The sequence below is a fragment of the Phalangium opilio genome, unplaced genomic scaffold (genome assembly GCF_054372755.1).
Source record: "Phalangium opilio isolate 3A_F unplaced genomic scaffold, DU_Popi_V2 ptg000013l_1, whole genome shotgun sequence".
Lineage (NCBI taxonomy): Eukaryota > Metazoa > Arthropoda > Arachnida > Opiliones > Phalangiidae > Phalangium > Phalangium opilio.
This window is the reverse complement of record NW_028324148.1, coordinates 1,622,318-1,649,648: the sequence shown is the minus strand read 5'-3', so window position 1 is coordinate 1,649,648 and position 27,331 is coordinate 1,622,318. Positions and strand designations below refer to the sequence as shown.

The 27,331-nt window shown below is 43.9% G+C and overlaps 19 non-coding genes across 19 annotated transcripts; all 19 read right to left on the bottom strand.

Annotated features, from left to right (window-relative positions):
* Nucleotides 1-6,502: 6,502 nt before the first annotated feature.
* TRNAV-UAC (transfer RNA valine (anticodon UAC)) lies at nt 6,503-6,575 on the bottom strand. The gene has a single exon. It is a non-coding gene; the product is annotated as a tRNA-Val (tRNA).
* Nucleotides 6,576-7,866: 1,291 nt separating this feature from the next.
* Nucleotides 7,867-7,939, bottom strand: TRNAV-UAC (transfer RNA valine (anticodon UAC)). The gene has a single exon. It is a non-coding gene; the product is annotated as a tRNA-Val (tRNA).
* A 3,191-nt stretch (nt 7,940-11,130) lies between these two features.
* On the bottom strand, nt 11,131-11,203 carry TRNAE-UUC (transfer RNA glutamic acid (anticodon UUC)). Its single transcript has one exon. It is a non-coding gene; the product is annotated as a tRNA-Glu (tRNA).
* Nucleotides 11,204-12,221: 1,018 nt separating this feature from the next.
* Nucleotides 12,222-12,294, bottom strand: TRNAV-UAC (transfer RNA valine (anticodon UAC)). The gene has a single exon. It is a non-coding gene; the product is annotated as a tRNA-Val (tRNA).
* Nucleotides 12,295-14,670: 2,376 nt separating this feature from the next.
* On the bottom strand, nt 14,671-14,743 carry TRNAV-UAC (transfer RNA valine (anticodon UAC)). The gene has a single exon. It is a non-coding gene; the product is annotated as a tRNA-Val (tRNA).
* Nucleotides 14,744-16,302: 1,559 nt separating this feature from the next.
* On the bottom strand, nt 16,303-16,375 carry TRNAV-UAC (transfer RNA valine (anticodon UAC)). Its single transcript has one exon. It is a non-coding gene; the product is annotated as a tRNA-Val (tRNA).
* Nucleotides 16,376-18,615: 2,240 nt separating this feature from the next.
* TRNAV-UAC (transfer RNA valine (anticodon UAC)) lies at nt 18,616-18,688 on the bottom strand. The gene has a single exon. It is a non-coding gene; the product is annotated as a tRNA-Val (tRNA).
* Nucleotides 18,689-18,887: 199 nt separating this feature from the next.
* TRNAV-CAC (transfer RNA valine (anticodon CAC)) lies at nt 18,888-18,960 on the bottom strand. The gene has a single exon. It is a non-coding gene; the product is annotated as a tRNA-Val (tRNA).
* Nucleotides 18,961-19,158: 198 nt separating this feature from the next.
* On the bottom strand, nt 19,159-19,231 carry TRNAV-AAC (transfer RNA valine (anticodon AAC)). The gene has a single exon. It is a non-coding gene; the product is annotated as a tRNA-Val (tRNA).
* Nucleotides 19,232-19,432: 201 nt separating this feature from the next.
* TRNAV-UAC (transfer RNA valine (anticodon UAC)) lies at nt 19,433-19,505 on the bottom strand. Its single transcript has one exon. It is a non-coding gene; the product is annotated as a tRNA-Val (tRNA).
* A 747-nt stretch (nt 19,506-20,252) lies between these two features.
* TRNAV-CAC (transfer RNA valine (anticodon CAC)) lies at nt 20,253-20,325 on the bottom strand. The gene has a single exon. It is a non-coding gene; the product is annotated as a tRNA-Val (tRNA).
* Nucleotides 20,326-20,523: 198 nt separating this feature from the next.
* On the bottom strand, nt 20,524-20,596 carry TRNAV-AAC (transfer RNA valine (anticodon AAC)). Its single transcript has one exon. It is a non-coding gene; the product is annotated as a tRNA-Val (tRNA).
* Nucleotides 20,597-21,476: 880 nt separating this feature from the next.
* Nucleotides 21,477-21,549, bottom strand: TRNAV-UAC (transfer RNA valine (anticodon UAC)). The gene has a single exon. It is a non-coding gene; the product is annotated as a tRNA-Val (tRNA).
* A 1,835-nt stretch (nt 21,550-23,384) lies between these two features.
* On the bottom strand, nt 23,385-23,457 carry TRNAV-UAC (transfer RNA valine (anticodon UAC)). The gene has a single exon. It is a non-coding gene; the product is annotated as a tRNA-Val (tRNA).
* A 474-nt stretch (nt 23,458-23,931) lies between these two features.
* TRNAV-UAC (transfer RNA valine (anticodon UAC)) lies at nt 23,932-24,004 on the bottom strand. The gene has a single exon. It is a non-coding gene; the product is annotated as a tRNA-Val (tRNA).
* Nucleotides 24,005-24,478: 474 nt separating this feature from the next.
* TRNAV-UAC (transfer RNA valine (anticodon UAC)) lies at nt 24,479-24,551 on the bottom strand. The gene has a single exon. It is a non-coding gene; the product is annotated as a tRNA-Val (tRNA).
* Nucleotides 24,552-25,159: 608 nt separating this feature from the next.
* On the bottom strand, nt 25,160-25,232 carry TRNAV-UAC (transfer RNA valine (anticodon UAC)). The gene has a single exon. It is a non-coding gene; the product is annotated as a tRNA-Val (tRNA).
* A 474-nt stretch (nt 25,233-25,706) lies between these two features.
* TRNAV-UAC (transfer RNA valine (anticodon UAC)) lies at nt 25,707-25,779 on the bottom strand. Its single transcript has one exon. It is a non-coding gene; the product is annotated as a tRNA-Val (tRNA).
* A 608-nt stretch (nt 25,780-26,387) lies between these two features.
* Nucleotides 26,388-26,460, bottom strand: TRNAV-UAC (transfer RNA valine (anticodon UAC)). Its single transcript has one exon. It is a non-coding gene; the product is annotated as a tRNA-Val (tRNA).
* Nucleotides 26,461-27,331: the final 871 nt, after the last annotated feature.

Here is a 27,331-nt window from a genome sequence, read left to right as displayed (position 1 = left end):
CCTTCCGCGTGTAAAGCGACCGTGATAACCACTACACCATAAATACGTAGTAATGCTGAGTTTTCCAAGAGACCTAGCTTTTTTATGCCCAATCACGATGGACAAAATATGTATCTAACAGGGCTCGAACCTGGGACCTTCCGCGTGTAAAGCGGACGTGATAACCACTACACCATAAATACGTAGTAATGCTGAGTTTTCCAAGAGACCTAGCTTTTTTATGCCCAATCACGATGGACAAAATATGTATCTAACAGGGCTCGAACCTGGGACCTACCGCGTGTAAAGCGGACGTGATAACCACTACACCATAAATACGTAGTAATGCTGTGTTTTCCAAGAGACCTAGCTTTTTTATGCCCAATCACGATGGACAAAATATGTATCTAACAGGGCTCGAACCTGGGACCTTCCGCGTGTAAAGTTGACGTGATAACCACTACACCATAAATACGTAGTAATGCTGAGTTTTCCAAGAGACATAGCTTTTTTATGCCCAATCACGATGGACAAAATAAGTATCTAACAGGGCTCGAACCTGGGACCTTCCGCGTGTAAAGCGGACGTGATAACCACTACACCATAAATACGTAGTAATGCTGAGTTTTCCAAGAGACCTAGCTTTTTTATGCCCAATCACGATGGACAAAATATGTATCTAACAGGGCTCGAACCTGGGGCCTTCCGCGTGTAAAGCGGACGTGATAACCACTACACCATAAATACGTAGTAATGCTGAGTTTTCCAAGAGACCTAGCTTTTTATGCCCAATCACGATGGTCAAAATATGTATCTACCTGGGCTCGAACCTGGGACCTTCCGCGTGTAAAGCGGACGTGATAACCACTACACCATAAATACGTAGTAATGCTGAGTTTTCCAAGAGACCTAGCTTTTTTATGCCCAATCACGATGGACAAAATATGTATCTAACAGGGCTCGAACCTGGGACCTTCCGCGTGTAAAGCGGACGTGATAACCACTACACCATAAATACGTAGTAATGCTGAGTTTTCCAAGAGACCTAGCTTTTTTATGCCCAATCACGATGGACAAAATATGTATCTAACAGGGCTCGAACCTGGGACCTTCCGCGTGTAAAGCGGACGTGATAACCACTACACCATAAATACGTAGTAATGCTGTGTTTTCCAAGAGACCTAGCTTTTTTATGCCCAATCACGATGGACAAAATATGTATCTAACAGGGCTCGAACCTGGGACCTTCCGCGTGTAAAGTTGACGTGATAACCACTACACCATAAATACGTACTAATGCTGAGTTTTCCAAGAGACATAGCTTTTTTATGCCCAATCACGATGGACAAAATAAGTATCTAACAGGGCTCGAACCTGGGACCTTCCGCGTGTAAAGCGGACGTGATAACCACTACACCATAAATACGTAGTAATGCTGAGTTTTCCAAGAGACCTAGCTTTTTTATGCCCAATCACGATGGACAAAATATGTATCTAACAGGGCTCGAACCTGGGACCTTCCGCGTGTAAAGCGGACGTGATAACCACTACACCATAAATACGTAGTAATGCTGAGTTTTCCAAGAGACCTAGCTTTTTTATGCCCAATCACATTGGTCAAAATATGTATCTACCTGGGCTCGAACCTGGGACCTTCCGCGTGTAAAGCGGACGTGATAACCACTACACCATAAATACGTAGTAATGCTGAGTTTTCCAAGAGACCTAGCTTTTTTATGCCCAATCACGATGGACAAAATATGTATCTAACAGGGCTCGAACCTGGGACCTTCCGCGTGTAAAGCGGACGTGATAACCACTACACCATAAATACGTAGTAATGCTGAGTTTTCCAAGAGACCTAGCTTTTTTATGCCCAATCACGATGGACAAAATATGTATCTAACAGGGCTCGAACCTGGGACCTTCCGCGTGTAAAGTTGACGTGATAACCACTACACCATAAATACGTAGTAATGCTGAATTTTCCAAGAGACCTAGCTATTTTATGCCCAATCACGATGGTCAAAATATGTATCTACCTGGGCTCGAACCTGGGACCTTCCGCGTGTAAAGCGACCGTGATAACCACTACACCATAAATACGTAGTAATGCTGAGTTTTCCAAGAGACCTAGCTTTTTTATGCCCAATCACGATGGACAAAATATGTATCTAACAGGGCTCGAACCTGGGACCTTCCGCGTGTAAAGCGGACGTGTTACCACAACACCATAAACACGTAGTAATGCTGAGTTTTCCAAGAGACCTAGCTTTTTTTTATGCCCAATCACGATGGACAAAATATGTATCTAACAGGGCTCGAACCTGGGACCTTCCGCGTGTAAAGTTGACGTGATAACCACTACACCATAAATACGTAGTAATGCTGAGTTTTCCAAGAGACCTTGCTTTTTTATGCCCAATCACGATGGTCAAAATATGTATCTACCTGGGCTCGAACCTGGGACCTTCCGCGTGTAAAGCGACCGTGATAACCACTACACCATAAATACGTAGTAATGCTGAGTTTTCCAAGAGACCTAGCTTTTTTATGCCCAATCACGATGGACAAAATATGTATCTAACAGGGCTCGAACCTGGGACCTTCCGCGTGTAAAGCGGACGTGATAACCACTACACCATAAATACGTAGTAATGCTGAGTTTTCCAAGAGACCTAGCTTTTTTATGCCCAATCACGATGGACAAAATATGTATCTAACAGGGCTCGAACCTGGGACCTTCCGCGTGTAAAGCGGACGTGATAACCACTACACCATAAATACGTAGTAATGCTGTGTTTTCCAAGAGACCTAGCTTTTTTATGCCCAATCACGATGGACAAAATATGTATCTAACAGGGCTCGAACCTGGGACCTTCCGCGTGTAAAGTTGACGTGATAACCACTACACCATAAATACGTAGTAATGCTGAGTTTTCCAAGAGACATAGCTTTTTTATGCCCAATCACGATGGACAAAATAAGTATCTAACAGGGCTCGAACCTGGGACCTTCCGCGTGTAAAGCGGACGTGATAACCACTACACCATAAATACGTAGTAATGCTGAGTTTTCCAAGAGACCTAGCTTTTTTATGCCCAATCACGATGGACAAAATATGTATCTAACAGGGCTCGAACCTGGGACCTTCCGCGTGTAAAGCGGACGTGATAACCACTACACCATAAATACGTAGTAATGCTGAGTTTTCCAAGAGACCTAGCTTTTTATGCCCAATCACGATGGTCAAAATATGTATCTACCTGGGCTCGAACCTGGGACCTTCCGCGTGTAAAGCGGACGTGATAACCACTACACCATAAATACGTAGTAATGCTGAGTTTTCCAAGAGACCTAGCTTTTTTATGCCCAATCACGATGGACAAAATATGTATCTAACAGGGCTCGAACCTGGGACCTTCCGCGTGTAAAGCGGACGTGATAACCACTACACCATAAATACGTAGTAATGCTGAGTTTTCCAAGAGACCTAGCTTTTTTATGCCCAATCACGATGGACAAAATATGTATCTAACAGGGCTCGAACCTGGGACCTTCCGCGTGTAAAGCGGACGTGATAACCACTACACCATAAATACGTAGTAATGCTGTGTTTTCCAAGAGACCTAGCTTTTTTATGCCCAATCACGATGGACAAAATATGTATCTAACAGGGCTCGAACCTGGGACCTTCCGCGTGTAAAGTTGACGTGATAACCACTACACCATAAATACGTAGTAATGCTGAGTTTTCCAAGAGACATAGCTTTTTTATGCCCAATCACGATGGACAAAATAAGTATCTAACAGGGCTCGAACCTGGGACCTTCCGCGTGTAAAGCGGACGTGATAACCACTACACCATAAATACGTAGTAATGCTGAGTTTTCCAAGAGACCTAGCTTTTTTATGCCCAATCACGATGGACAAAATATGTATCTAACAGGGCTCGAACCTGGGACCTTCCGCGTGTAAAGCGGACGTGATAACCACTACACCATAAATACGTAGTAATGCTGAGTTTTCCAAGAGACCTAGCTTTTTTATGCCCAATCACGATGGTCAAAATATGTATCTACCTAGGCTCGAACCTGGGACCTTCCGCGTGTAAAGCGGACGTGATAACCACTACACCATAAATACGTAGTAATGCTGAGTTTTCCAAGAGACCTAGCTTTTTTATGCCCAATCACGATGGACAAAATATGTATCTAACAGGGCTCGAACCTGGGACCTTCCGCGTGTAAAGCGGACGTGATAACCACTACACCATAAATACGTAGTAATGCTGAGTTTTCCAAGAGACCTAGCTTTTTTATGCCCAATCACGATGGACAAAATATGTATCTAACAGGGCTCGAACCTGGGACCTTCCGCGTGTAAAGCGGACGTGATAACCACTACACCATAAATACGTAGTAATGCTGAGTTTTCCAAGAGACCTAGCTTTTTTATGCCCAATCACGATGGACAAAATATGTATCTAACAGGGCTCGAACTTGGGACCTTCCGCGTGTAAAGTTGACGTGATAACCACTACACCATAAATACGTAGTAATGCTGAGTTTTCCAAGAGACCTAGCTTTTTTATGCCCAATCACGATGGTCAAAATATGTATCTACCTGGGCTCGAACCTGGGACCTTCCGCGTGTAAAGCGGACGTGATAACCACTACACCATAAATACGTAGTAATGCTGAGTTTTCCAAGAGACCTAGCTTTTTTATGCCCAATCACGATGGACAAAACATGGATCTACCAGGGCTCGAACATGGGACCTTCCGCGTGTAAAGCGGACGTGATAACCACTACAACATAGATACGTAGTAATGCTGAAATTTCCAAGAGACCTAGCTTTTTTATGCCCAATCACGATGGACAAAATATGTATCTAACAGGGCTCGAACCTGGGACCTTCCGCGTGTAAAGTTGACGTGATAACCACTACACCATAAATACGTAGTAATGCTGAGTTTTCCAAGAGACCTAGCTTTTTTATGCCCAATCACGATGGTCAAAATATGTATCTACCTGGGCTCGAACCTGGGACCTTCCGCGTGTAAAGCGGACGTTATAACCACTACACCATAAATACGTAGTAATGCTGACTTTTCCAAGAGACCTAGCTTTTTTATGCCCAATCACGATGGACAAAATATGTATCTAACAGGGCTCGAACCTGGGACCTTCCGCGTGTAAAGCGGACGTGATAACCACTACAACATAAATACGTAGTAATGCTGAGTTTTCCAAGAGACCTAGCTTTTTTATGCCCAATCACGATGGACAAAATATGTATCTAACAGGGCTCGAACCTGGGACCTTCCGCGTGTAAAGTTGACGTGATAACCACTACACCATACATACGTAGTAATGCTGAGTTTTCCAAGAGACCTAGCTTTTTTATGCCCAATCACGATGGTCAAAATATGTATCTACCTGGGCTCGAACCTGGGACCTTCCGCGTGTAAAGCGGACGTGATAACCACTACACCATAAATACGTAGTAATGCTGAGTTTTCCAAGAGACCTAGCTTTTTTATGCCCAATCACGATGGACAAAATATGTATCTAACAGGGCTCGAACCTGGGACCTTCCGCGTGTAAAGCGGACGTGATAACCACTACACCATAAATACGTAGTAATGCTGAGTTTTCCAAGAGACCTAGCTTTTTTATGCCCAATCACGATGGACAAAATATGTATCTAACAGGGCTCGAACCTGGGACCTTCCGCGTGTAAAGTTGACGTGATAACCACTACACCATAAATACGTAGTAATGCTGAGTTTTCCAAGAGACCTAGCTTTTTTATGCCCAATCACGATGGTCAAAATATGTATCTACCTGGGCTCGAACCTGGGACCTTCCGCGTGTAAAGCGGACGTGATAACCACTACACCATAAATACGTAGTAATGCTGAGTTTTCCAAGAGACCTAGCTTTTTTATGCCCAATCACGATGGACAAAATATGTATCTAACAGGGCTCGAACCTGGGACCTTCCGCGTGTAAAGCGGACGTGATAACCACTACACCATAAATACGTAGTAATGCTGAGTTTTCCAAGAGACCTAGCTTTTTTATGCCCAATCACGATGGACAAAATATGTATCTACTTGGGCTCAAACCTGGGACCTTCCGCGAGTAAAGTGGACGTGATAACCACTACACCATAGACACGTAGTAATGCTGAGTTTTCCAAGAGACCTAGCTTTTTATGCCCAATCACAATGGACAAAATATGTATCTAGCAGTGCTCGAACCTGGGACCTTCCGCGTGTTAGGCGGACGTGATAACCACTACACCACAGATACGTAGTAATACTGAGTTTTCCGAGAGATCTAGCTTATTTTTATTCCCAATCACGATGGAAAAAACATGTATCTACCAGGCCTCAAACCTGGGACCTTCCGCGTGTAAAGCGGACGTGATAACCACTACACTATAGTTACGTAGTAATACTGAGTTTTCCAAGAGACCTAGCTTTTTTTATGTCCTATCACGATGGTCTAAATATGTATCTACCAGGGCTCGAACCTGGGACCTTCCGCGTGTAAAGCGGACGTGATAACCACTACACCATTGATACGTAGTAATGCTGAGTTTTCCAAGAGACCTAGCTTTTATATGCCCAATCACGATGGTCAAAATATGTATCTACCTGGGCTCGAACCTGGGACCTTTCGCGTGTAAAGCGGACGTGATAACCACTACACCATAAACACGTAGTAATGCTGAGTTTTCCAAGAGACCTAGCTTTTTTTTATGCCCAATCACGATGGACAAAATATGTATCTAACAGGGCTCGAACCTGGGACCTTCCGCGTGCAAAGTTGACGTGATAACCACTACACCATAAATACGTAGTAATGCTGACTTTTCCAAGAGACCTAGCTTTTTTATGCCCAATCACGATGGTCAAAATATGTATCTACCTGGGCTCGAACCTGGGACCTTCCGCGTGTAAAGCGGACGTGATAACCACTACACCATAAATACGTAGTAATGCTGAGTTTTCCAAGAGACCTAGCTTTTTTATGCCCAATCACGATGGACAAAATATGTATCTAACAGGGCTCGAACCTGGGACCTTCCGCGTGTAAAGTTGACGTGATAACCACTACACCATAAATACGTAGTAATGCTGAGTTTTCCAAGAGACCTAGCTTTTTTATGCCCAATCACGATGGTCAAAATATGTATCTACCTGGGCTCGAACCTGGGACCTTCCGCGTGTAAAGCGGACGTGATAACCACTACACCATAAATACGTAGTAATGCTGAGTTTTCCAAGAGACCTAGCTTTTTTATGCCCAATCACGATGGACAAAATATGTATCTAACAGGGCTCGAACCTGGGACCTTCCGCGTGTAAAGCGGACGTGATAACCACTACACCATAAATACGTAGTAATGCTGAGTTTTCCAAGAGACCTAGCTTTTTTATGCCCAATCACGATGGACAAAATATGTATCTACTTGGGCTCAAACCTGGGACCTTCCGCGAGTAAAGTGGACGTGATAACCACTACACCATAGACACGTAGTAATGCTGAGTTTTCCAAGAGACCTAGCTTTTTATGCCCAATCACAATGGACAAAATATGTATCTAGCAGTGCTCGAACCTGGGACCTTCCGCGTGTTAGGCGGACGTGATAACCACTACACCACAGATACGTAGTAATACTGAGTTTTCCGAGAGATCTAGCTTATTTTTATTCCCAATCACGATGGACAAAACATGTATCTACCAGGCCTCAAACCTGGGACCTTCCGCGTGTAAAGCGGACGTGATAACCACTACACTATAGTTACGTAGTAATGCTGAGTTTTCCAAGAGACCTAGCTTTTTTTATGTCCTATCACGATGGTCTAAATATGTATCTACCAGGGCTCGAACCTGGGACCTTCCGCGTGTAAAGCGGACGTGATAACCACTACACCATAAATACGTAGTAATGCTGAGTTTTCCAAGAGACCTAGCTTTTTTATGCCCAATCACGATGGTCAAAATATGTATCTACCTGGGCTCGAACCTGGGACCTTCCGCGTGTAAAGCGGACGTGATAACCACTACACCATAAATACGTAGTAATGCTGAGGTTTCCAAGAGACCTAGCTTTTTTATGCCCAATCACGATGGACAAAATATGTATCTAACAGGGCTCGAACCTGGGACCTTCCGCGTGTAAAGCGGACGTGATAACCACTACACCATAAATACGTAGTAATGCTGAGTTTTCCAAGAGACCTAGCTTTTTTATGCCCAATCACGATGGACAAAATATGTATCTAACAGGGCTCGAACCTGGGACCTTCCGCGTGTAAAGCGGACGTGATAACCACTACACCATAAATACGTAGTGATGCTGTGTTTTCCAAGAGACCTAGCTTTTTTATGCCCAATCACGATGGACAAAATATGTATCTAACAGGGCTCGAACCTGAGACCTTCCGCGTGTAAAGTTGACGTGATAACCACTACACCATAAATACGTAGTAATGCTGAGTTTTCCAAGAGACCTAGCTTTTTTATGCCCAATCACGATGGTCAAAATATGTATCTATCTGGGCTCGAACCTGGGACCTTCCGCGTGTAAAGCGGACGTGATAACCACTACACCATAAATACGTAGTAATGCTGAGTTTTCCAAGAGACCTAGCTTTTTTATGCCCAATCACGATGGACAAAATATGTATCTAACAGGGCTCGAACCTGGAACCTTCCGTGTGTAAAGCGGACGTGATAACCACTACACCATAAATACGTAGTAATGCTGAGTTTTCCAAGAGACCTAGCTTTTTTATGCCCAATCACGATGGACAAAATATGTATCTAACAGGGCTCGAACCTGGGACCTTCCGCGTGTAAAGCGGACGTGATAACCACTACACCATAAATACGTAGTAATGCTGTGTTTTCCAAGAGACCTAGCTTTTTTATGCCCAATCACGATGGACAAAATATGTATTTAACAGGGCTCGAACCTGAGACCTTCCGCGTGTAAAGTTGACGTGATAACCACTACACCATAAATACGTAGTAATGCTGTGTTTTCCAAGAGACCTAGCTTTTTTATGCCCAATCACGATGGACAAAATATGTATTTAACAGGGCTCGAACCTGAGACCTTCCGCGTGTAAAGTTGACGTGATAACCACTACACCATAAATACGTAGTAATGCTGAGTTTTCCAAGAGACCTAGCTTTTTTATGCCCAATCACGATGGACAAAATATGTATCTAACAGGGCTCGAACCTGGGACCTTCCGCGTGTAAAGCGGACGTGATAACCACTACACCATAAATACGTAGTAATGCTGTGTTTTCCAAGAGACCTAGCTTTTTATGCCCAATCACGATGGACAAAATATGTATCTACCTGGGCTCGAACCTGGGACCTTCCGCGTGTAAAGTTGACGTGATAACCACTACACCATAAATACGTAGTAATGCTGAGTTTTCCAAGAGACCTAGCTTTTTTATGCCCAATCACGATGGACAAAATATGTATCTAACAGGGCTCGAACCTGGAACCTTCCGTGTGTAAAGCGGACGTGATAACCACTACACCATAAATACGTAGTAATGCTGAGTTTTCCAAGAGACCTAGCTTTTTTATGCCCAATCACGATGGACAAAATATGTATCTAACAGGGCTCGAACCTGGGACCTTCCGCGTGTAAAGCGGACGTGATAACCACTACACCATAAATACGTAGTAATGCTGTGTTTTCCAAGAGACCTAGCTTTTTTATGCCCAATCACGATGGACAAAATATGTATTTAACAGGGCTCGAACCTGAGACCTTCCGCGTGTAAAGTTGACGTGATAACCACTACACCATAAATACGTAGTAATGCTGTGTTTTCCAAGAGACCTAGCTTTTTTATGCCCAATCACGATGGACAAAATATGTATTTAACAGGGCTCGAACCTGAGACCTTCCGCGTGTAAAGTTGACGTGATAACCACTACACCATAAATACGTAGTAATGCTGAGTTTTCCAAGAGACCTAGCTTTTTTATGCCCAATCACGATGGACAAAATATGTATCTAACAGGGCTCGAACCTGGGACCTTCCGCGTGTAAAGCGGACGTGATAACCACTACACCATAAATACGTAGTAATGCTGTGTTTTCCAAGAGACCTAGCTTTTTATGCCCAATCACGATGGACAAAATATGTATCTACCTGGGCTCGAACCTGGGACCTTCCGCGTGTAAAGTTGACGTGATAACCACTACACCATAAATACGTAGTAATGCTGAGTTTTCCAAGAGACCTAGCTTTTTTATGCCCAATCACGATGGTCAAAATATGTATCTGCCTGGGCTCGAACCTGGGAACTTCCGCGTGTAAAGCGGACGTGATAACCACTACACCATAAATACGTAGTAATGCTGAGTTTTCCAAGAGACCTAGCTTTTTTATGCCCAATCACGATGGTCAAAATATGTATCTACCTGGGCTCGAACCTGGGACCTTCCGCGTGTAAAGCGGACGTGATAACCACTACACCATAAATACGTAGTAATGCTGAGTTTTCCAAGAGACCTAGCTTTTTTATGCCCAATCACGATGGACAAAATATGTATCTAACAGGGCTCGAACCTGGGACCTTCCGCGTGTAAAGCGGACGTGATAACCACTACACCATAAATACGTAGTAATGCTGAGTTTTCCAAGAGACCTAGCTTTTTTATGCCCAATCACGATGGACAAAATATGTATCTACTTGGGCTCAAACCTGGGACCTTCCGCGAGTAAAGTGGACGTGATAACCACTACACCATAGACACGTAGTAATGCTGAGTTTTCCAAGAGACCTAGCTTTTTATGCCCAATCACAATGGACAAAATATGTATCTAGCAGTGCTCGAACCTGGGACCTTCCGCGTGTTAGGCGGACGTGATAACCACTACACCACAGATACGTAGTAATACTGAGTTTTCCGAGAGATCTAGCTTATTTTTATTCCCAATCACGATGGACAAAACATGTATCTACCAGGCCTCAAACCTGGGACCTTCCGCGTGTAAAGCGGACGTGATAACCACTACACTATAGTTACGTAGTAATACTGAGTTTTCCAAGAGACCTAGCTTTTTTTATGTCCTATCACGATGGTCTAAATATGTATCTACCAGGGCTCGAACCTGGGACCTTCCGCGTGAAAAGCGGACGTGATAACCACTACACCATAAATACGTAGTAATGCTGAGTTTTCCAAGAGACCTAGCTTTTTTATGCCCAATCACGATGGTCAAAATATGTATCTAAATGGGCTCGAACCTGGGACCTTCCGCGTGTAAAGCGGACGTGATAACCACTACACCATAAATACGTAGTAATGCTGAGTTTTCCAAGAGACCTAGCTTTTTTATGCCCAATCACGATGGACAAAATATGTATCTAACAGGGCTCGAACCTGGGACCTTCCGCGTGTAAAGCGGACGTGATAACCACTACACCATAAATACGTAGTAATGCTGAGTTTTCCAAGAGACCTAGCTTTTTTATGCCCAATCACGATGGACAAAATATGTATCTAACAGGGCTCGAACCTGGGACCTTCCGCGTGTAAAGTTGACGTGATAACCACTACACTATAGTTACGTAGTAATACTGAGTTTTCCAAGAGACCTAGCTTTTTTTATGTCCTATCACGATGGTCTAAATATGTATCTACCAGGGCTCGAACCTGGGACCTTCCGCGTGTAAAGTGCACGTGATAACCACTACACCATAGATACGTAGTAATGCTGAGTTTTCCAAGAGACCTAGCTTTTTTATGCCCAATCACGATGGTCAAAATATGTATCTACTTGGGCTCAAACCTTGGACCTTCCGCGACTAAAGTGGACGTGATAACCACTACACCATAGACACGTAGTAATGCTGAGTTTTCCAAGAGACCTAGCTTTTTATGCCCAATCACAATGGACAAAATATGTATCTAGCAGTGCTCGAACCTGGGACCTTCCGCGTGTTAGGCGGACGTGATAACCACTACACCACAGATACGTAGTAATACTGAGTTTTCCGAGAGATCTAGCTTATTTTTATTCCCAATCACGATGGACAAAACATGTATCTACCAGGCCTCAAACCTGGGACCTTCCGCGTGTAAAGCGGACGTGATAACCACTACACTATAGTTACGTAGTAATACTGAGTTTTCCAAGAGACCTAGCTTTTTTTATGTCCTATCACGATGGTCTAAATATGTATCTACCAGGGCTCGAACCTGGGACCTTCCGCGTGTAAAGCGGACGTGATAACCACTACACCATAAATACGTAGTAATTCTGAGTTTTCCAAGAGACCTAGCATTTTTATGCCCAATCACGATGGACAAAATATGTATCTAACAGGGCTCGAACCTGGGACCTTCCGCGTGTAAAGCGGACGTGATAACCACTACACCATAAATACGTAGTAATGCTGAGTTTTCCAAGAGACCTAGCTTTTTTATGCCCAATCACGATGGACAAAATATGTATCTAACAGGGCTCGAACCTGAGACCTTCCGCGTGTAAAGTTGACGTGATAACCACTACACCATAAATACGTAGTAATGCTGAGTTTTCCAAGAGACCTAGCTTTTTTATGCCCAATCACGATGGTCAAAATATGTATCTACCTGGGCTCGAACCTGGGACCTTCCGCGTGTAAAGCGGACGTGATAACCACTACACCATAAATACGTAGTAATGCTGACTTTTCCAAGAGACCTAGCTTTTTTATGCCCAATCACGATGGTCAAAATATGTATCTATCTGGGCTCGAACCTGGGACCTTCCGCGTGTAAAGCGGACGTGATAACCACTACAAAATAAATACGTAGTAATGCTGAGTTTTCCAAGAGACCTAGCTTTTTTATGCCCAATCACGATGGACAAAATATGTATCTAACAGGGCTCGAACCTGGAACCTTCCGTGTGTAAAGCGGACGTGATAACCACTACACCATAAATACGTAGTAATGCTGAGTTTTCCAAGAGACCTAGCTTTTTTATGCCCAATCACGATGGACAAAATATGTATCTAACAGGGCTCGAACCTGGGACCTTCCGCGTGTAAAGCGGACGTGATAACCACTACACCATAAATACGTAGTAATGCTGTGTTTTCCAAGAGACCTAGCTTTTTTATGCCCAATCACGATGGACAAAATATGTATTTAACAGGGCTCGAACCTGAGACCTTCCGCGTGTAAAGTTGACGTGATAACCACTACACCATAAATACGTAGTAATGCTGAGTTTTCCAAGAGACCTAGCTTTTTTATGCCCAATCACGATGTTAAAAATATGTATCTACCTGGGCTCGAACCTGGGACCTTCCGCGTGTAAAGCGGACGTGATAACCACTACACCATAAATACGTAGTAATTCTGAGTTTTCCAAGAGACCTAGCATTTTTATGCCCAATCACGATGGACAAAATATGTATCTAACAGGGCTCGAACCTGGGACCTTCCGCGTGTAAAGCGGACGTGATAACCACTACACCATAAATACGTAGTAATGCTGAGTTTTCCAAGAGACCTAGCTTTTTTATGCCCAATCACGATGGACAAAATATGTATCTAACAGGGCTCGAACCTGGGACCTTCCGCGTGTAAAGCGGACGTGATAACCACTACACCATAAATACGTAGTAATGCTGAGTTTTCCAAGAGACCTAGCTTTTTATGCCCAATCACGATGGACAAAATATGTATCTACCTGGGCTCGAACCTGGGACCTTCCGCGTGTAAAGTTGACGTGATAACCACTACACCATAAATACGTAGTAATGCTGAGTTTTCCAAGAGACCTAGCTTTTTTATGCCCAATCACGATGGTCAAAATATGTATCTACCTGGGCTCGAACCTGGGACCTTCCGCGTGTAAAGCGGACGTGATAACCACTACACCATAAATACGTAGTAATGCTGAGGTTTCCAAGAGACCTAGCTTTTTTATGCCCAATCACGATGGTCAAAATATGTATCTACCTGGGCTCGAACCTGGGACCTTCCGCGTGTAAAGCGGACGTGATAGCCACTACACCATAAATACGTAGTAATGCTGAGTTTTCCAAGAGACCTAGCTTTTTTATGCCCAATCACGATGGACAAAATATGTATCTAACAGGGCTCGAACCTGGGACCTTCCGCGTGTAAAGCGGACGTGATAACCACTACACCATAAATACGTAGTAATGCTGAGTTTTCCAAGAGACCTAGCTTTTTTATGCCCAATCACGATGGACAAAATATGTATCTACTTGGGCTCAAACCTGGGACCTTCCGCGAGTAAAGTGGACGTGATAACCACTACACCATAGACACGTAGTAATGCTGAGTTTTCCAAGAGACCTAGCTTTTTATGCCCAATCACAATGGACAAAATATGTATCTAGCAGTGCTCGAACCTGGGACCTTCCGCGTGTTAGGCGGACGTGATAACCACTACACCACAGATACGTAGTAATACTGAGTTTTCCGAGAGATCTAGCTTATTTTTATTCCCAATCACGATGGACAAAACATGTATCTACCAGGCCTCAAACCTGGGACCTTCCGCGTGTAAAGCGGACGTGATAACCACTACACTATAGTTACGTAGTAATACTGAGTTTTCCAAGAGACCTAGCTTTTTTTATGTCCTATCACGATGGTCTAAATATGTATCTACCAGGGCTCGAACCTGGGACCTTCCGCGTGTAAGGCGGACGTGATAACCACTACACCATAAATACGTAGTAATGCTGAGTTTTCCAAGAGACCTAGCTTTTTTATGCCCAATCACGATGGTCAAAATATGTATCTACCTGGGCTCGAACCTGGGACCTTCCGCGTGTAAAGCGGACGTGATAACCACTACACCATAAATACGTAGTAATGCTGAGTTTTCCAAGAGACCTAGCTTTTTTATGCCCAATCACGATGGACAAAATATGTATCTAACAGGGCTCGAACCTGGGACCTTCCGCGTGTAAAGCGGACGTGATAACCACTACACCATAAATACGTAGTAATGCTGAGTTTTCCAAGAGACCTAGCTTTTTTATGCCCAATCACGATGGACAAAATATGTATCTAACAGGGCTCGAACCTGGGACCTTCCGCGTGTAAAGTTGACGTGATAACCACTACACTATAGTTACGTAGTAATACTGAGTTTTCCAAGAGACCTAGCTTTTTTTATGTCCTATCACGATGGTCTAAATATGTATCTACCAGGGCTCGAACCTGGGACCTTCCGCGTGTAAAGTGCACGTGATAACCACTACACCATAGATACGTAGTAATGCTGAGTTTTCCAAAAGACCTAGCTTTTTTATGCCCAATCACGATGGTCAAAATATGTATCTACCTGGGCTCGAACCTGGGACCTTCCGCGTGTAAAGCGGACGTGATAACCACTACACCATAAATACGTAGTAATGCTGAGTTTTCCAAGAGACCTAGCTTTTTATGCCCAATCACGATGGACAAAATATGTATCTAACAGGGCTCGAACCTGGGACCTTCCGCGTGTAAAGCGGACGTGATAACCACTACACCATAAATACGTAGTAATGCTGTGTTTTCCAAGAGACCTAGCTTTTTTATGCCCAATCACGATGGACAAAATATGTATCTAACAGGGCTCGAACCTGGGACCTTCCGCGTGTAAAGTTGACGTGATAACCACTACACCATAAAAACGTAGTAATGCTGAGTTTTCCAAGAGACCTAGCTTTTTTATGCCCAATCACGATGGTCAAAATATGTATCTACCTGGGCTCGAACCTGGGACCTTCCGCGTGTAAAGCGGACGTGATAACCACTACACCATAAATACGTAGTAATGCTGAGTTTTCCAAGAGACCTAGCATTTTTATGCCCAATCACGATGGACAAAATATGTATCTAACAGGGCTCGAACCTGGGACCTTCCGCGTGTAAAGCGGACGTGATAACCACTACACCATAAATACGTAGTAATGCTGAGTTTTCCAAGAGACCTAGCTTATTTATGCCCAATCACGATGGACAAAATATGTATCTAACAGTGCTCGAACCTGGGACCTTCTGCGTGTAAAGCGGACGTGATAACCACTACACCATAAATACGTAGTAATGCCGAGTTTTCCAAGAGACCTAGCTTTTTATGCCCAATCACGATGGACAAAATATGTATCTAACAGGGCTCGAACCTGGGACCTTCCGCGTGTAAAGTTGACGTGATAACCACTACACCATAAATACGTAGTAATGCTGAGTTTTCCAAGAGACCTAGCTTTTTTTATGTCCTATCACGATGGTCTAAATATGTATCTACCAGGGCTCGAACCTGGGACCTTCCGCGTGTAAGGCGGACGTGATAACCACTACACCATAAATACGTAGTAATGCTGAGTTTTCCAAGAGACCTAGCTTTTTTATGCCCAATCACGATGGTCAAAATATGTATCTACCTGGGCTCGAACCTGGGACCTTCCGCGTGTAAAGCGGACGTGATAACCACTACACCATAAATACGTAGTAATGCTGAGTTTTCCAAGAGACCTAGCTTTTTTATGCCCAATCACGATGGACAAAATATGTATCTAACAGGGCTCGAACCTGGGACCTTCCGCGTGTAAAGCGGACGTGATAACCACTACACCATAAATACGTAGTAATGCTGAGTTTTCCAAGAGACCTAGCTTTTTTATGCCCAATCACGATGGACAAAATATGTATCTAACAGGGCTCGAACCTGGGACCTTCCGCGTGTAAAGTTGACGTGATAACCACTACACTATAGTTACGTAGTAATACTGAGTTTTCCAAGAGACCTAGCTTTTTTTATGTCCTATCACGATGGTCTAAATATGTATCTACCAGGGCTCGAACCTGGGACCTTCCGCGTGTAAAGTGCACGTGATAACCACTACACCATAGATACGTAGTAATGCTGAGTTTTCCAAAAGACCTAGCTTTTTTATGCCCAATCACGATGGTCAAAATATGTATCTACCTGGGCTCGAACCTGGGACCTTCCGCGTGTAAAGCGGACGTGATAACCACTACACCATAAATACGTAGTAATGCTGAGTTTTCCAAGAGACCTAGCTTTTTATGCCCAATCACGATGGACAAAATATGTATCTAACAGGGCTCGAACCTGGGACCTTCCGCGTGTAAAGCGGACGTGATAACCACTACACCATAAATACGTAGTAATGCTGTGTTTTCCAAGAGACCTAGCTTTTTTATGCCCAATCACGATGGACAAAATATGTATCTAACAGGGCTCGAACCTGGGACCTTCCGCGTGTAAAGTTGACGTGATAACCACTACACCATAAAAACGTAGTAATGCTGAGTTTTCCAAGAGACCTAGCTTTTTTATGCCCAATCACGATGGTCAAAATATGTATCTACCTGGGCTCGAACCTGGGACCTTCCGCGTGTAAAGCGGACGTGATAACCACTACACCATAAATACGTAGTAATGCTGAGTTTTCCAAGAGACCTAGCATTTTTATGCCCAATCACGATGGACAAAATATGTATCTAACAGGGCTCGAACCTGGGACCTTCCGCGTGTAAAGCGGACGTGATAACCACTACACCATAAATACGTAGTAATGCTGAGTTTTCCAAGAGACCTAGCTTATTTATGCCCAATCACGATGGACAAAATATGTATCTAACAGTGCTCGAACCTGGGACCTTCTGCGTGTAAAGCGGACGTGATAACCACTACACCATAAATACGTAGTAATGCCGAGTTTTCCAAGAGACCTAGCTTTTTATGCCCAATCACGATGGACAAAATATGTATCTAACAGGGCTCGAACCTGGGACCTTCCGCGTGTAAAGTTGACGTGATAACCACTACACCATAAATACGTAGTAATGCTGAGTTTTCCAAGAGACCTAGCTTTTTTATGCCCAATCACGATGGTCAAAATATGTATCTACCTGGGCTCGAACCTGGGACCTTCCGCGTGTAAAGCGGACGTGATAACCACTACACCATAAATACGTAGTAATACTGAGTTTTCCAAGAGACCTAGCTTTTTTATGCCCAATCACGATGGACAAAATATGTATCTAACAGGGCTCGAACCTGGGACCTTCCGCGTGTAAAGCGGACGTGATAACCACTACACCATAAATACGTAGTAATGCTGAGTTTTCCAAGAGACCTAGCTTTTTTATGCCCAATCACGATGGACAAAATATGTATCTAACAGGGCTCGAACCTGGGACCTTCCGCGTGTAAAGTTGACGTGATAACCACTACACCATAAATACGTAGTAATGCTGAGTTTTCCAAGAGACCTAGCTTTTTTATGCCCAATCACGATGGACAAAATATGTATCTAACAGGGCTCGAACCTGGGACCTTGCACGGGTTAGGCGGACGTGATAACCACTACACCATAGATACGTAGTAATACTGAGTTTTCCGAGAGATCTAGCTAATTTTTATGCCCAATCACGATGGACAAAACATGTATCAACCAGGGCTCGAACATGGGACCTTCCGCGTGTAAAGCGGACGCGATAACCACTACACCATAGATACGTAGTAATGCTGAGTTTTCCAAGAGACCTAGCTTTTTTATGCCCAATCACGATGGTCAAAATATGTATCTACCTGGGCTCGAACCTGGGACCTTCCGCGTGTAAAGCGGACGTGATAACCACTACACCATAGATACGTAGTAATACTGAGTTTTCCAAGAGACCTAGCTTTTTATGCCCAATCATGATGGACAAAATATATATCTACCAGGGCTCGAACCTGGGACCTTCCGCGTGTAAAGCGGACGTGATAGCCACTACACTAGAGTTACGTAGTAATATTGAGTTTTCCAAGAGACCTAGCTTATTTAATGTCCTATGTCGATGGTCAAAATGTGTATCTACCAGGGCTCGAACCTGGGACCTTCCGCGTGTGAAGCGGACGTGATAACCACTACAACATAGATACGTAGTAATGCTGAAATTTCCAAGAGACCTAGCTTTTTTATGCCCAATCACGATGGACAAAATATGTATCTACTTGGGCTCAAACCTGGGACCTTCCGCGAGTAAAGTGGACGTGATAACCACTACACCATAGACACGTAGTAATGCTGAGTTTTCCAAGAGACCTAGCTTTTTATGCCCAATCACAATGGACAAAATATGTATCTAGCAGGGCTCGAACCTGGGACCTTCCGCGTGTTAGGCGGACGTGATAACCACTACACCACAGATACGTAGAAATACTGAGTTTTCCGAGAGATCTAGCTTATTTTTATTCCCAATCACGATGGACAAAACATGTATCTACCAGGCCTCAAACCTGGGACCTTCCGCGTGTAAAGCGGACGTGATAACCACTACACTATAGTTACGTAGTAATACTGAGTTTTCCAAGAGACCTAGCTTTTTTATGTCCTATCACGATGGTCAAAATATGTATCTACCAGGGCTCGAACCTGGGACCTTCCGCGTGTAAAGCGGACGTGATAACCACTACACCATAAATACGTAGTAATGCTGAGTTTTCCAAGAGACCTAGCTTTTTTATGCCCAATCACGATGGACAAAATATGTATCTAACAGGGCTCGAACCTGGGACCTTCCGCGTGTAAAGCGGACGTGATAACCACTACACCATATATACGTAGTAATACTGAGTTTTCCAAGAAACCTAGCTTTTTTTATGTCCTATAACGATGGTCAAAATATGTATCTACCAGGGCTCGAACCTGGGACCTTCCGCGTGTAAAGCGGTCGTGATAACCACTACACCATAAATACGTAGTAATGCTGAGTTTTCCAAGAGACCTAGCTTTTATATGCCCAATCACGATGGACAAAATATGTATCTAACAGGGCTCGAACCTGGGACCTTGCACGGGTTAGGCGGACGTGATAACCACTACACCATAGATACGTAGTAATACTGAGTTTTCCGAGAGATCTAGCTAATTTTTATGCCCAATCACGATGGACAAAACATGTATCAACCAGGGCTCGAACATGGGACCTTCCGCGTGTAAAGCGGACGCGATAACCACTACACCATAGATACGTAGTAATGCTGAGTTTTCCAAGAGACCTAGCTTTTTTATGCCCAATCACGATGGTCAAAATATGTATCTACCAGGGCTCGAACCTGGGACCTTCCGCGTGTAAAGCGGACGTGATAGCCACTACACTAGAGCTACGTAGTAATATTGAGTTTTCCAAGAGACCTAGCTTATTTAATGTCCTATGTCGATGGTCAAAATGTGTATCTACCAGGGCTCGAACCTGGGACCTTCCGCGTGTGAAGCGGACGTGATAACCACTACAACATAGATACGTAGTAATGCTGAAATTTCCAAGAGACCTAGCTTTTTTATGCCCAATCACGATGGACAAAATATGTATCTACTTGGGCTCAAACCTGGGACCTTCCGCGAGTAAAGTGGACGTGATAACCACTACACCATAGACACGTAGTAATGCTGAGTTTTCCAAGAGACCTAGCTTTTTATGCCCAATCACAATGGACAAAATATGTATCTAGCAGGGCTCGAACCTGGGACCTTCCGCGTGTTAGGCGGACGTGATAACCACTACACCACAGATACGTAGTAATACTGAGTTTTCCGAGAGATCTAGCTTATTTTTATTCCCAATCACGATGGACAAAACATGTATCTACCAGGCCTCAAACCTGGGACCTTCCGCGTGTAAAGCGGACGTGATACCCACTACACTATAGTTACGTAGTAATACTGAGTTTTCCAAGAGACCTAGCTTTTTATGCCCAATCACGATGGACAAAATATGTATCTAACAGGGCTCGAACCTGGGACCTTCCGCGTGTAAAGTTGACGTGATAACCACTACACCATAAATACGTAGTAATGGTGAGTTTTCCAAGAGACCTAGCTTTTTTATGCCCAATCACGATGGTCAAAATATGTATCTACCTGGGCTCGAACCTGGGACCTTCCGCGTGTAAAGCGGACGTGATAACCACTACACCATAAATACGTAGTAATGCTGAGTTTTCCAAGAGACCTAGCTTTTTTATGCCCAATCACGATGGACAAAATATGTATCTAACAGGGCTCGAACCTGGGACCTTCCGCGTGTAAAGCGGACGTGATAACCACTACACCATAAATACGTAGTAATGCTGAGTTTTCCAAGAGACCTAGCTTTTTTATGCCCAATCACGATGGACAAAATATGTATCTAACAGGGCTCGAACCTGGGACCTTCCGCGTGTAAAGTTGACGTGATAACCACTACACCATAAATACGTAGTAATGCTGAGTTTTCCAAGAGACCTAGCTTTTTTATGCCCAATCACGATGGTCAAAATATGTATCTAACAGGGCTCGAACCTGGGACCTTCCGCGTGTAAAGCGGACGTGATAACCACTACACCATAAATACGTAGTAATGCTGAGTTTTCCAAGAGACCTAGCTTTTTTATGCCCAATCACGATGGTCAAAATATGTATCTACCTGGGCTCGAACCTGGGACCTTCCGCGTGTAAAGCGGACGTGATAACCACTACACCATAGATACGTAGTAATACTGAGTTTTCCAAGAAACCTAGCTTTTTTTATGTCCTATCACGATGGTCAAAATATGTATCTACCAGGGCTCGAACCTGGGACCTTCCGCGTGTAAAGCGGTCGTGATAACCACTACACCATAAATACGTAGTAATGCTGAGTTTTCCAAGAGACCTAGCTTTTTTATGCCCAATCACGATGGACAAAATATGTATCTAACAGGGCTCGAACCTGGGACCTTGCACGGGTTAGGTGGACGTGATAACCACTACACCATAGATACGTAGTAATACTGAGTTTTCCGAGAGATCTAGCTAATTTTTATGCCCAATCACGATGGACAAAACATGTATCAACCAGGGCTCGAACATGGGACCTTCCGCGTGTAAAGCGGACGCGATAACCACTACACCATAGATACGTAGTAATGCTGAGTTTTCCAAGAGACCTAGCTTTTTTATGCCCAATCACGATGGTCAAAATATGTATCTACCTGGGCTCGAACCTGGGACTTTCCGCGTGTAAAGCGGACGTGATAACCACTACACCATAGATACGTAGTAATACTGAGTTTTCCAAGAAACCTAGCTTTTTTTATGTCCTATCACGATGGTCAAAATATGTATCTACCAGGGCTCGAACCTGGGACCTTCCGCGTGTAAAGCGGTCGTGATAACCACTACACCATAAATACGTAGTAATGCTGAGTTTTCCAAGAGACCTAGCTTTTTTATGCCCAATCACGATGGACAAAATATGTATCTAACAGGGCTCGAACCTGGGACCTTGCACGGGTTAGGCGGACGTGATAACCACTACACCATAGATACGTAGTAATACTGAGTTTTCCGAGAGATCTAGCTAATTTTTATGCCCAATCACGATGGACAAAACATGTATCTACCAGGCCTCAAACCTGGGACCTTCCGCGTGTAAAGCGGACGTGATAACCACTACACTATAGTTACGTAGTAATACTGAGTTTTCCAAGAGACCTAGCTTTTTATGCCCAATCACGATGGACAAAATATGTATCTAACAGGGCTCGAACCTGGGACCTTCCGCGTGTAAAGTTGACGTGATAACCACTACACCATAAATACGTAGTAATGCTGAGTTTTCCAAGAGACCTAGCTTTTTTATGCCCAATCACGATGGTCAAAATATGTATCTACCTGGGCTCGAACCTGGGACCTTCCGCGTGTAAAGCGGACGTGATAACCACTACACCATAAATACGTAGTAATGCTGAGTTTTCCAAGAGACCTAGCTTTTTTATGCCCAATCACGATGGACAAAATATGTATCTAACAGGGCTCGAACCTGGGACCTTCCGCGTGTAAAGCGGACGTGATAACCACTACACCATAAATACGTAGTAATGCTGAGTTTTCCAAGAGACCTAGCTTTTTTATGCCCAATCACGATGGACAAAATATGTATCTAACAGGGCTCGAACCTGGGACCTTCCGCGTGTAAAGTTGACGTGATAACCACTACACCATAAATACGTAGTAATGCTGAGTTTTCCAAGAGACCTAGCTTTTTTATGCCCAGTCACGATGGTCAAAATATGTATCTACCTGGGCTCGAACCTGGGACCTTCCGCGTGTAAAGCGGACGTGATAACCACTACACCATAAATACGTAGTAATGCTGAGTTTTCCAAGAGACCTAGCTTTTTTATGCCCAACCACGATGGACAAAATATGTATCTAACAGGGCTCGAACCTGGGACCTTCCGCGTGTAAAGCGGACGTGATAACCACTACACCATAAATACGTAGTAATGCTGAGTTTTCCAAGAGACCTAGCTTTTTATGCCCAATAACGATGGTCAAAATATGTATCTACCTGGGCTCGAACCTGGGACCTTCCGCGTGTAAAGCGGACGTGATAACCACTACACCATAGATACGTAGTAATACTGAGTTTTCCAAGAAACCTAGCTTTTTTTATGTCCTATCACGATGGTCAAAATATGTATCTACCAGGGCTCGAACCTGGGACCTTCCGCGTGTAAAGCGGTCGTGATAACCACTACACCATAAATACGTAGTAATGCTGAGTTTTCCAAGAGACCTAGCTTTTTTATGCCCAATCACGATGGACAAAATATGTATCTAACAGGGCTCGAACCTGGGACCTTGCACGGTTTAGGCGGACGTGATAACCACTACACCATAGATACGTAGTAATACTGAGTTTTCCGAGAGATCTAGCTAATTTTTATGCCCAATCACGATGGACAAAACATGTATCAACCAGGGCTCGAACATGGGACCTTCCGCGTGTAAAGCGGACGCGATAACCACTACACCATAGATACGTAGTAATGCTGAGTTTTCCAAGAGACCTAGCTTTTTTATGCCCAATCACGATGGTCAAAATATGTATCTACCTGGGCTCGAACCTGGGACCTTCCGCGTGTAAAGCGGACGTGATAACCACTACACCATAGATACGTAGTAATACTGAGTTTTCCAAGAAACCTAGCTTTTTTTATGTCCTATCACGATGGTCAAAATATGTATCTACCAGGGCTCGAACCTGGGACCTTCCGCGTGTAAAGCGGTCGTGATAACCACTACACCATAAATACGTAGTAATGCTGAGTTTTCCAAGAGACCTAGCTTTTTTATGCCCAATCACGATGGACAAAATATGTATCTAACAGGGCTCGAACCTGGGACCTTGCACGGGTTAGGCGGACGTGATAACCACTACACCATAGATACGTAGTAATACTGAGTTTTCCGAGAGATCTAGCTAATTTTTATGCCCAATCACGATGGACAAAACATGTATCAACCAGGGCTCGAACATGGGACCTTCCGCGTGTAAAGCGGACGCGATAACCACTACACCATAGATACGTAGTAATGCTGAGTTTTCCAAGAGACCTAGCTTTTTTATGCCCAATCACGATGGTCAAAATATGTATCTACCTGGGCTCGAACCTGGGACCTTCCGCGTGTAAAGCGGACGTGATAACCACTACACCATAGATACGTAGTAATACTGAGTTTTCCAAGAGACCTAGCTTTTTATGCCCAATCATGATGGACAAAATATATATCTACCAGGGCTCGAACCTGGGACCTTCCGCGTGTAAAGCGGTCGTGATAACCACTACACCATAAATACGTAGTAATGCTGAGTTTTCCAAGAGACCTAGCTTTTTTATGCCCAATCACGATGGACAAAATATGTATCTAACAGGGCTCGAACCTGGGACCTTGCACGGGTTAGGCGGACGTGATAACCACTACACCATAGATACGTAGTAATACTGAGTTTTCCGAGAGATCTAGCTAATTTTTATGCCCAATCACGATGGACAAAACATGTATCAACCAGGGCTCGAACATGGGACCTTCCGCGTGTAAAGCGGACGTGATAACCACTACACCATAAATACGTAGTAATGCTGAGTTTTCCAAGAGACCTAGCTTTTTTATGCCCAACCACGATGGACAAAATATGTATCTAACAGGGCTCGAACCTGGGACCTTCCGCGTGTAAAGCGGACGTGATAACCACTACACCATAAATACGTAGTAATGCTGAGTTTTCCAAGAGACCTAGCTTTTTTATGCCCAATCACGATGGTCAAAATATGTATCTACCTGGGCTCGAACCTGGGACCTTCCGCGTGTAAAGCGGACGTGATAACCACTACACCATAGATACGTAGTAATACTGAGTTTTCCAAGAAACCTAGCTTTTTTTATGTCCTATCACGATGGTCAAAATATGTATCTACCAGGGCTCGAACCTGGGACCTTCCGCGTGTAAAGCGGTCGTGATAACCACTACACCATAAATACGTAGTAATGCTGAGTTTTCCAAGAGACCTAGCTTTTTTATGCCCAATCACGATGGACAAAATATGTATCTAACAGGGCTCGAACCTGGGACCTTGCACGGGTTAGGCGGACGTGATAACCACTACACCATAGATACGTAGTAATACTGAGTTTTCCGAGAGATCTAGCTAATTTTTATGCCCAATCACGATGGACAAAACATGTATCAACCAGGGCTCGAACATGGGACCTTCCGCGTGTAAAGCGGACGCGATAACCACTACACCATAGATACGTAGTAATGCTGAGTTTTCCAAGAGACCTAGCTTTTTTATGCCCAATCACGATGGTCAAAATATGTATCTACCTGGGCTCGAACCTGGGACCTTCCGCGTGTAAAGCGGACGTGATAACCACTACACCATAGATACGTAGTAATACTGAGTTTTCCAAGAGACCTAGCTTTTTATGCCCAATCATGATGGACAAAATATATATCTACCAGGGCTCGAACCTGGGACCTTCCGCGTGTAAAGCGGTCGTGATAACCACTACACCATAAATACGTAGTAATGCTGAGTTTTCCAAGAGACCTAGCTTTTTTATGCCCAATCACGATGGACAAAATATGTATCTAACAGGGCTCGAACCTGGGACCTTGCACGGGTTAGGCGGACGTGATAACCACTACACCATAGATACGTAGTAATACTGAGTTTTCCGAGAGATCTAGCTAATTTTTATGCCCAATCACGATGGACAAAACATGTATCAACCAGGGCTCGAACATGGGACCTTCCGCGTGTAAAGCGGACGTGATAACCACTACACCATAAATACGTAGTAATGCTGAATTTTCCAAGAGACCTAGCTTTTTTATGCCCAACCACGATGGACAAAATATGTATCTAACAGGGCTCGAACCTGGGACCTTCCGCGTGTAAAGCGGACGTGATAACCACTACACCATAAATACGTAGTAATGCTGAGTTTTCCAAGAGACCTAGCTTTTTTATGCCCAATCACGATGGTCAAAATATGTATCTACCTGGGCTCGAACCTGGGACCTTCCGCGTGTAAAGCGGACGTGATAACCACTACACCATAGATACGTAGTAATACTGAGTTTTCCAAGAAACCTAGCTTTTTTTATGTCCTATCACGATGGTCAAAATATGTATCTACCAGGGCTCGAACCTGGGACCTTCCGCGTGTAAAGCGGTCGTGATAACCACTACACCATAAATACGTAGTAATGCTGAGTTTTCCAAGAGACCTAGCTTTTTTATGCCCAATCACGATGGACAAAATATGTATCTAACAGGGCTCGAACCTGGGACCTTGCACGGGTTAGGCGGACGTGATAACCACTACACCATAGATACGTAGTAATACTGAGTTTTCCGAGAGATCTAGCTAATTTTTATGCCCAATCACGATGGACAAAACATGTATCTACCAGGCCTCAAACCTGGGACCTTCCGCGTGTAAAGCGGACGTGATAACCACTACACTATAGTTACGTAGTAATACTGAGTTTTCCAAGAGACCTAGCTTTTTATGCCCAATCATGATGGACAAAACATGTATCTACCAGGCCTCAAACCTGGGACCTTCCGCGTGTAAAGCGGACGTGATAACCACTACACCATAGATACGTAGTAATACTGAGTTTTCCAAGAGACCTAGCTTTTTATGCCCAATCATGATGGACAAAATATATATCTACCAGGGCTCGAACCTGGGACCTTCCGCGTGTAAAGCGGTCGTGATAACCACTACACCATAAATACGTAGTAATGCTGAGTTTTCCAAGAGACCTAGCTTTTTTATGCCCAATCACGATGGACAAAATATGTATCTAACAGGGCTCGAACCTGGGACCTTGCACGGGTTAGGCGGACGTGATAACCACTACACCATAGATACGTAGTAATACTGAGTTTTCCGAGAGATCTAGCTAATTTTTATGCCCAATCACGA